Consider the following 8,521-nt stretch of genomic DNA (forward strand, 5'->3'; position numbering starts at 1 on the left):
TTCCAGGTGACATGCACGAACATCTAACACCACTCGCATGGCACTTAGAAAACGTGTGGCCAGTCGCACTCTTGGCACAACAACAGACTGCAGACAATCACTTTCGAACTTGCAGAGAAATTTGGCTAAGTCCCACTCGAGTGTGGCTTTGGTGTGTGCGCTGAGATGACAGGTGTGTCCTCCCACTGAAGTGGCTGTGGAAATCTGTGGCCCTGGACATTCCAGCTGGACACCACATACTGTGTTTGGACAGACAAACAACTGCCCACTGTGATGCGTGTGTGTCTGTTTGCTGTTATCAAGTGGAAATAAATAAAAACATATCACTGTAGCAATATGCTGCAGCAAGTGAGCACATGCACGGCGTGCACATGGACAGGTTGCTCCTGGGTTGAAACGGACCGTCAGATCAGGACACGCAGCTAGCGATCTCACTGTCATGTCACGGTGTCCTGCAATGCGTCATCCACAAAATACGCATGTGCGGCCGGTTGGAGATGCGCCAGCAGATCTGGACATGAATGAGTGAACTGCTTCTCATTCATGTCATTTCATGGCTGTATGTCTGTGACCATGGGTCGTCTACAGAGAAAGACGGATCATATTTGTATTGCTCGTTTGATAAATGCAGTGTTTTTATATGGTGTGTGATTTTATTTTATTTTTTTTTGTAATACTTCCATGTCCTTCCTGATATGAGGCAGATTCCCACAGTTTTCAAAGAACAGCTCCGTAAAGTCTGACTAGCAATCAGAGCTTTTGGACGGCACGGGTTTGCATCCAGTGGGTCGTATGTTTGTGTCACCCCCACATAAGCGGCGGGGCAGGTACAGGCTGGTTTTTTAAATATTTCCTCCACATAAATGGCATGATGTGCCGGAGCTGGCACTTTGTGTTCCGGCCAAAAAGACACTTAGGTTCTTTTATCACAGTCAGACCTCCAAAAAGAAATGGACAGAAAATGGGCTTCAAAGTTTAGATGTTGTATTGTAAAGAGTTGTTACACTGACACAGAGGTTTCTCAGTACTGGGATCTTGAACCGGTCGCATGCAAACACCAAGGAACAAAGAACCTCGACTTCCTTTGTTCTCTAACTTTTATTGCTTCAGCCTAAGCTGCCGCCATATAGGCAGTCCTTAACCTGGCTTGAATCACACTGTCTATGTGAGGAGTCTGTTCGCGGTGTGTTCATGGTTATGTAAAAATCTTAGTGTTTATGTATGTAGTGTCACGCAATAAAACAGTGTTCCATCATGCTGATTCTTTTTCCAAATAGACATTTATACTTTGGTTTTATCAATTAAACATATATAAAAAGATCAGATGGTTTTATCAATTACACAGCTGTAAAAGGATCAGATAGTTTTACCAAACACAAGGACATTTGTGCGTCAGCCATTTTGAAAGGCAGTTAGATTAAGATCAGATAGTTACAAGGACATTTTGTGTTATGCATCATGGAATAGTGCAGCGGATAACTGACAAAAAGCTTCAAATGGTGATGCAAGCACCAAATTTGGCACACGTACTCCTTAGACAATACTCTTTTGTAAAAGCACATTAGCCACCTAAATTTTCAATAGGCAGCCAGGTAGGGGTCAATTGAAGAATTACACAGGGGTCAAAATTTAAAAATGCTCCAGTCATGTTGAAAGGTATTCCTTATTATTTGTCTGATAATAAAGATTCCAAAAAGGTATAGTTTGAACTATCTGTGAATGAATGTTATGGAGTTATGGGGTAAAAACTGCAAGAATGGTGACAAAGGTCAATTTCAATTTGTACAGGGGTCAAAAGTTAAAGTTGCTCAAATTTTTGTAAAAGGTGATGCAAATTATTAGTTGAGTGAATATGGTTTTAAAAAGGAATAGTTTGCATCATGTATCATGCTTAGTTATCATGTTACAGGGTAGCATATGTCACGTCATAGAATCCAATGGATGCTGATATTGTTTAACCATCACTTTGCAAACCAAGCACGTAACACAGCCAAAATTATTCCATTTATTAATCCTATTAGCTCAACCAGTAATTTGCACCACTTTTTACCAAAATTGGAGCAACTTTCATTTTTGACCCCTGTACAAACTGAAACTGACCTTTCTCAGTGTTTTTGCTGTTTTTACCCCATAACTCCATAACATTCATTCACAGATAGTCCAAACTATACCTTTTTGGAATCTGTATGATCAGACAAATAATATGGGATACCTTTCAACATGACTGGAGCATTTTTAAATTTTGACCCCTGTGTAACTCTTCAATTGACCCCTACCTGGCTGCCTATTGAAAATTTAGGTGGCTAATGTGCTTTTCCAAAGAGTAATGTCTAAGGAGTACTTGTGCCAAATTTGGTGCTTGCATCACCATTTGAAGGATCCCTCAGTAAAAATTCATTTATCCGCTGCACTAGAACACTTACACCAAAAACGCAGGTCTGGGAACTACTTTTTGCACAGGAATTCATCAAGCACATCGGCCGCAGGTGTGTACTAATACAGAATATACAAAAACAGTATAGTTGTTTGGCCAAAATGAGAACTTCCACTTTTAAGACCTTCTTTGATCACCCTGGAGCTGATCATTGGCCAAGTCTTTGCCATTTAGGCTATTCTTTGATCCATTTGAATGGCAGTTATCTGTTTTCTTCCACATCTTTCTGGTTTTGTTTGCCATTATAAAGCATTTGAGAACATTTTAGATGAGCAGCTTATTTTCTACATTTCTTCATAGATTTTCCCCTCTTCAGTCACCTTTTTAATCAAAGTACACTGTTCTTCTGAACAATGCCTGGAATGGCCCATTTTACTCAGATTTTCAGAGAGAAATGCATAACAACCAGCATATACAGTAGTGTTCAGAATAATAGTAGTGCTATGTGACTAAAAAGATTAATCCAGGTTTTGAGTATATTTCTTATTGTTACATGAGAAACAAGTTACCAGTAGATTCTCACAAATCCAAAAAGACCAAGCATTCATGATATGCACACTCTTAAGGCTATGAAATTGGGCTATTAATAAAAAAAACAAAACAAAACAAAAAAAAAAAGTAGAAAAGGGGGTGTTCACAATAGTAGTGGGGCATTCAGTCAGTGAGTTCATCAATTTTGTGGAACAAACAGGTGTGAATCAGGTGTCCCCTACTTAAGGATGAAGCCAGCACCTGTTGAACATGCTTTTCTCTTTGAAAGCCTGAGGAAAATGGGACGTTCAAGACACTGTTCAGAAGAACAGCGTAGTTTAAAATGTTGATTGGAGAGGGGAAAACCTATACACAGGTGCAAAAAATTATAGGCTGTTCGTCTACAATGATCTCCAATGCTTTAAAATGGACAAAAAAACAAAACAAAACAAAAAAAAACAGACGTGTAGAAGAAAACAGAAAACAATCATCAAAATGGATAGAAGAATAACCAGAATGGCAAAGGCTCACCCATTGATCAGCTCCAGGATGATCAAAGACAGTCTGGAGTTACCTGTAAGTGCTGTGACAGAAGACGCCTGCGTGAAGCTAATTTATTTGCAAGAATCCCCCGCAAAGTCCCTCTGTTAAATAAAAGACATGCAGAAGAGGTTACAATTTGCCAAAGAACACATCAACTGGCCTAAAGAGAAATGGAGGAATATTTTGTGGACTGATGAGAGTAAAGTTGTTCTTTTTGGGTCCAAGGGCCGCAGTTTGTGAGACGACCCCCAAACACTGAATTCAAGCCACAGTTCACAGTGAAGCATCATGATATGCGCATGTTTCTCCTACTATGGTGTTGGGCCTATATATCACATACCAGGTATCATGGATCAGTTTGGATATGTCAAAATACTTGAAGAGGTCATGTTGCCTTATGCTGAAGAGGACATGCCCTTGAAATGGGTGTTTCAACAAGACAATGACCCCAAGCACACTAGTAAATGAGCAAAATCTTGTTTCCAAACCAACAAAATTAATGCCTCGCAGATGTGAAGAAATCATGAAAAACTGTGGTTATACAACTAAATACTAGTTCAGTGATTCACAGGATTGCTAAAAAAGCAGTTTGAACATAATATTTTTGGGTTTGTAGCGTCAACAGCAGATACTACTATTATTGTGAACACCCCCTTTTTCTACTTTTTTTTTTTTTTACTAATAGCCCAATTTCATAGCCTTAAGAGTGTGCATAGCATGAATGCTTGGTCTTGTTGGATTTGTGAGAATCTACTGAATCTACTGGTACCTTGTTTCCCATGTAACAATAAGAAATATACTCAAAACCTGGATTAATCTTTTTAGTCACATAGCACTACTATTATTCTGAACACTACTGTACGAGTACATTTCCTGCCTTTGTCCTTAAATACAGGTCACAGAAAGAAAAAAATGCAGACACTGGATGTTGAGCTTTACTCACTTTTTTGAACACAACTGTATATCAGCAATATCCTGCAGATTAAAAAAGTTTTAAAGAGTCACATTTTGTTCAGAAAGTATTTAATGTCCACATATGTGATGCACTTTACAATATGGCCTAAAAACAGGAATAGAAAAGGAACGTTTCTCAATAAATTATTTGCTGGCATGAGTAATACCTAACTGACATAATAAAAAAAAAAAACGCACCTTTAAAACTAAATTCACAATTACAACATCCATCCACTGCGTAAACTTTCTTATTCCAGCTCAGGGTCCTGGATAGGGGACATCGAGTCCACCTAGGAAAAAAAAGCCGCCAGTCTACACAGACAAGTACAACAAAGGAACGGGGGGGGGGGGGACGACACAACGACAGCATTTAAAGATATGTATGTAATGACAAATGTACTTTAAAGTCTACTTAGAACAGGGGTGGCCAAGTTCGGTCCTCGAGAGCCACATTCCTGACACTCTTAGTTGTCTCCCTGCTCCAACACACCTGAATCCAGTGAAAGACTCATGAGCAGACTTTTTTTCAGATGGGTGGACTCAGAGAAGGCAGATTAAGAGCCTTGTCCAAGGACACAGACAGGTAGCACGAACAGGATTCAAACCCAGGTCTACACATCCACTGAGCAACCTCCTCTGCATATTTTTTGTAGCTGTGCAAATAAATCAGTGAAGCTTTGAAACATGAATACATTTAGAACAAAGCACCTTGTGGCTGAACATCCCCGCCAGGAATAGCTGTTATATTCATGAATAAATCACACTCATACAACCCCTGGCAAAAATTATGAAATCACCGGCCTCGGAGGATGTTCATTCAGTTGTTTAATTTTGTAGAAAAAAAGCAGATCACAAACATGACACAAAACTAAAGTCATTTCAAATGGCAACTTTCTGGCTTTAAGAAACACTATAAGAAATCAGGAAAAAAAAATTGTGGCAGTCAGTAACGGTTACTTTTTTAGACCAAGCAGAGGGGGAAAAAAAAATATGGAATCACTCAATTCTGAGGAAAAAATTATGGAATCATGAAAAACAAAAGAACGCTCCAACACATCACTAGTATTTTGTTGCACCACCTCTGGCTTTTATAACAGCTTGCAGTCTCTGAGGCATGGACTTAATGAGTGACAAACAGTACTCTTCATCAATCTGGCTCCAACTTTCTGATTGCTGTTGCCAGATCAGCTTTGCAGGTTGGAGCCTTGTCATGGACCATTTTCTTCAACTTCCACCAAAGATTTTCAATTGGATTAAGATCTGGACTATTTGCAGGCCATGACATTGACCCTATGTGTCTTTTTGCAAGGAATGTTTTCAGTTTTTGCTCTATGGCAAGATGCATTATCATCTTGAAAAATGTTTTCATCATCCCCAAACATCCTTTCAATTGATGGGATAAGAAGTGTCCAAAATATCAACATAAACTTGTGCATTTATTGATGATGTAATGACAGCCATCTCCCCAGTCCCTTTACCTGACATGCAGCCCCATATCATCAATGACTGTGGAAATTTACATGTTCTCTTCAGGCAGTCATCTTTATAAATCTCATTGGAATGGCACCAAACAAAAGTTCTTTCTTTAATATTTATTTAAAAGAAAAAAAAAAAAAAAAAAAACAGAAAAGCAGAAATAAAGCATCACAAATCACCTGCCCCTTTTTACAATACAATCTTTCAATATCCAGCGTCATTATTCAACATTATTTAACAAACTGCATTTCTTTGACTTGTTACATACCACTGACTTATTTCATAATTATGACCATTATTTAGTAGATTACATTTCTGACAGGTTACATTTTAAACTTAAAACATTTTAAACATTATTAACAGATTACATTTTTTGGCTCACAGCCCACTGACTTATTTCATAGTTTCATACTTACTTGATACATCTAGTTTAATATGTTTTTTAAATAACTTAAGCAACCTTAATTCTTTCTTTGTTGAGATTGTTCCATAATTTTACACCATTTACTGCAATACTCCGTTCCTTTACGTTGGTTCTGTATCTTGGTTTTTTAAAAGACTTCTATTCCTTTCAATTTATAACTACTTACTCTTTTTTCAAACATATTTTGAATGTTTGTTGGTAAAGTATTTTATTAGCTTGGTGCATTGTTTGTAATATTTTCAAATGGTCTAAATCATGAAATTTAAGTACCCTATACCTAATGAACAATGGATTAGATGGATCTCTAAAACCACTGTTGCTAATCACTTTTAAAGCTCTTTTCTGCAGAATAAATAAAGGTTGTGTATAAGTTGTATATGTTGATCCCGTTTTCTGCACAATAAGGTAAATATGGAACAATCAATGAATAGTACAATGTTAATAAACCATAACTATTTAATGAATATTTTACTTTATGCAAAACAGCAATGGCTTTTGCTATTTTCCCTTTTATGTAATTTATTTGTGACTTCCATGTAAGATCTTCATCAATCATGACTCCTAAAAATTTCGTTTCTTTTACCCTTTGTATATCCATTCCATCTATTTGTAATGACACATTATTTTTTTCACTGTCATTAAACAATATGAAATTTGTCTTATTTAGTGACAATCTGTTTATATCAAACCAATATTTAACTTTTTTCAACTCTGTATTTATCACTTGTGCTACTTCCTGTATATCTGATCCAGAGTAAAACAGCGTTGTATCATCAGCAAATAAAATGCTGCCAAGCACATTAGATACATTCAGCCAAATCATTAATATACAAAATAAACAGTTTGGGTCCAAGTACTGATCCTTGTGGTACTCCATAAATAATGTTACACAATTCTGATTTGGTATTATTTATCTGAACAAACTTCTATTTTCTAAGTAGCTTTTTACCCACTGATGTGCAATACCTCTTATTCCATATTGTTGTAACTTGTAAAGCAATCTTGAGTAGTCGATAACATCAAAAGCCTTTTTCAGGTCGATAGAAATACTTACAAAATAATCCTTATTTTCTATTGTTGTTGATATTTTCTCTATTGATTCCATAATTGCTATAGCTGTCGAATGTTTTGTTCTGAATCCATACTGAGCATTATTTAAAATATGTTTCTCAATGAATCTATCCAACCTTGTCACAAAAACTTTTTACATAATTTTAGAAAACTGTGGAAGCAATGATACTGGCCTGTAATTAGAAAAATTATGTTTGTCTCCATTTTTATATAATGGGACTAGCTTGGCAATTTTCATTTCATCTGGAAAAATCCCTGTTGACAGAGACAGATTACAAATGTAAGTAAATGGTTCGGTAACAGTTTCTATTATACTTTTTACAGTCATGTCTAAATCTTCATGGTCAGTTGATCTTTTGCTTACAGTTTTTTACAATATTTTTTATTTCATCTTTTTCCACACTGTCCAGGAAAATACTATTGACCGTATTTACAAGTGTATGTAATTTATCTTCTACTATTGGTTTATTTCCCACCAGACTTGATCCTACATTTGAAAAATAATCATTAAACCCATTTGCAACTTCTTTTATGTCATATATCTCTTTATTTTCCTTGACAAAGTAATTTGGAAAAGTTGCTTTCGCTCCATCACTTTCAATCACTTTTTTTTCAAACAGTACTCTTCATCAATCTGGCTCCAACTTTCTCTGATTGCTGTTGCCAGATCAGCTTTGCGGGTTGGAGCCTTGTCATAGACCATTTTCTTCAACTTCCACCAAAGATTTCCAATTGGATTAAGATCAGGACTATTTGCAGGCCATGACATTGACCCTATGTGTCTTTTTGCAAGGAATGTTTTCAGTTTTTGCTCTATGGCAAGATGCATTATCATCTTGAAAATGATTTCATCATCCCCAAACATCCTTTCAATTGATGGGATAAGAAAAGCGTCCAAAATATCAACGTAAACTTGTGCATTTATTGATGATGTAATGATAGCCATCTCCCCAGTGCCTTTACCTGACACGCAGCCCCATATCATCAATGACTGTGGAAATTTACATGTTCTCTTCAGGCAGTCATCTTTATAAATCTCATTGGAACGGCACCAAACAAAAGTTCGGCTGTTTATATGTATGAGTGACAGGGTATCTTCTGCAATTTTTTCACTATTTAGCTGTTCTTCCGTATAATACTCGCAACCA

The sequence above is a fragment of the Thalassophryne amazonica genome, chromosome 13 (genome assembly GCF_902500255.1).
Source record: "Thalassophryne amazonica chromosome 13, fThaAma1.1, whole genome shotgun sequence".
NCBI classification, from domain to species: domain Eukaryota; kingdom Metazoa; phylum Chordata; class Actinopteri; order Batrachoidiformes; family Batrachoididae; genus Thalassophryne; species Thalassophryne amazonica.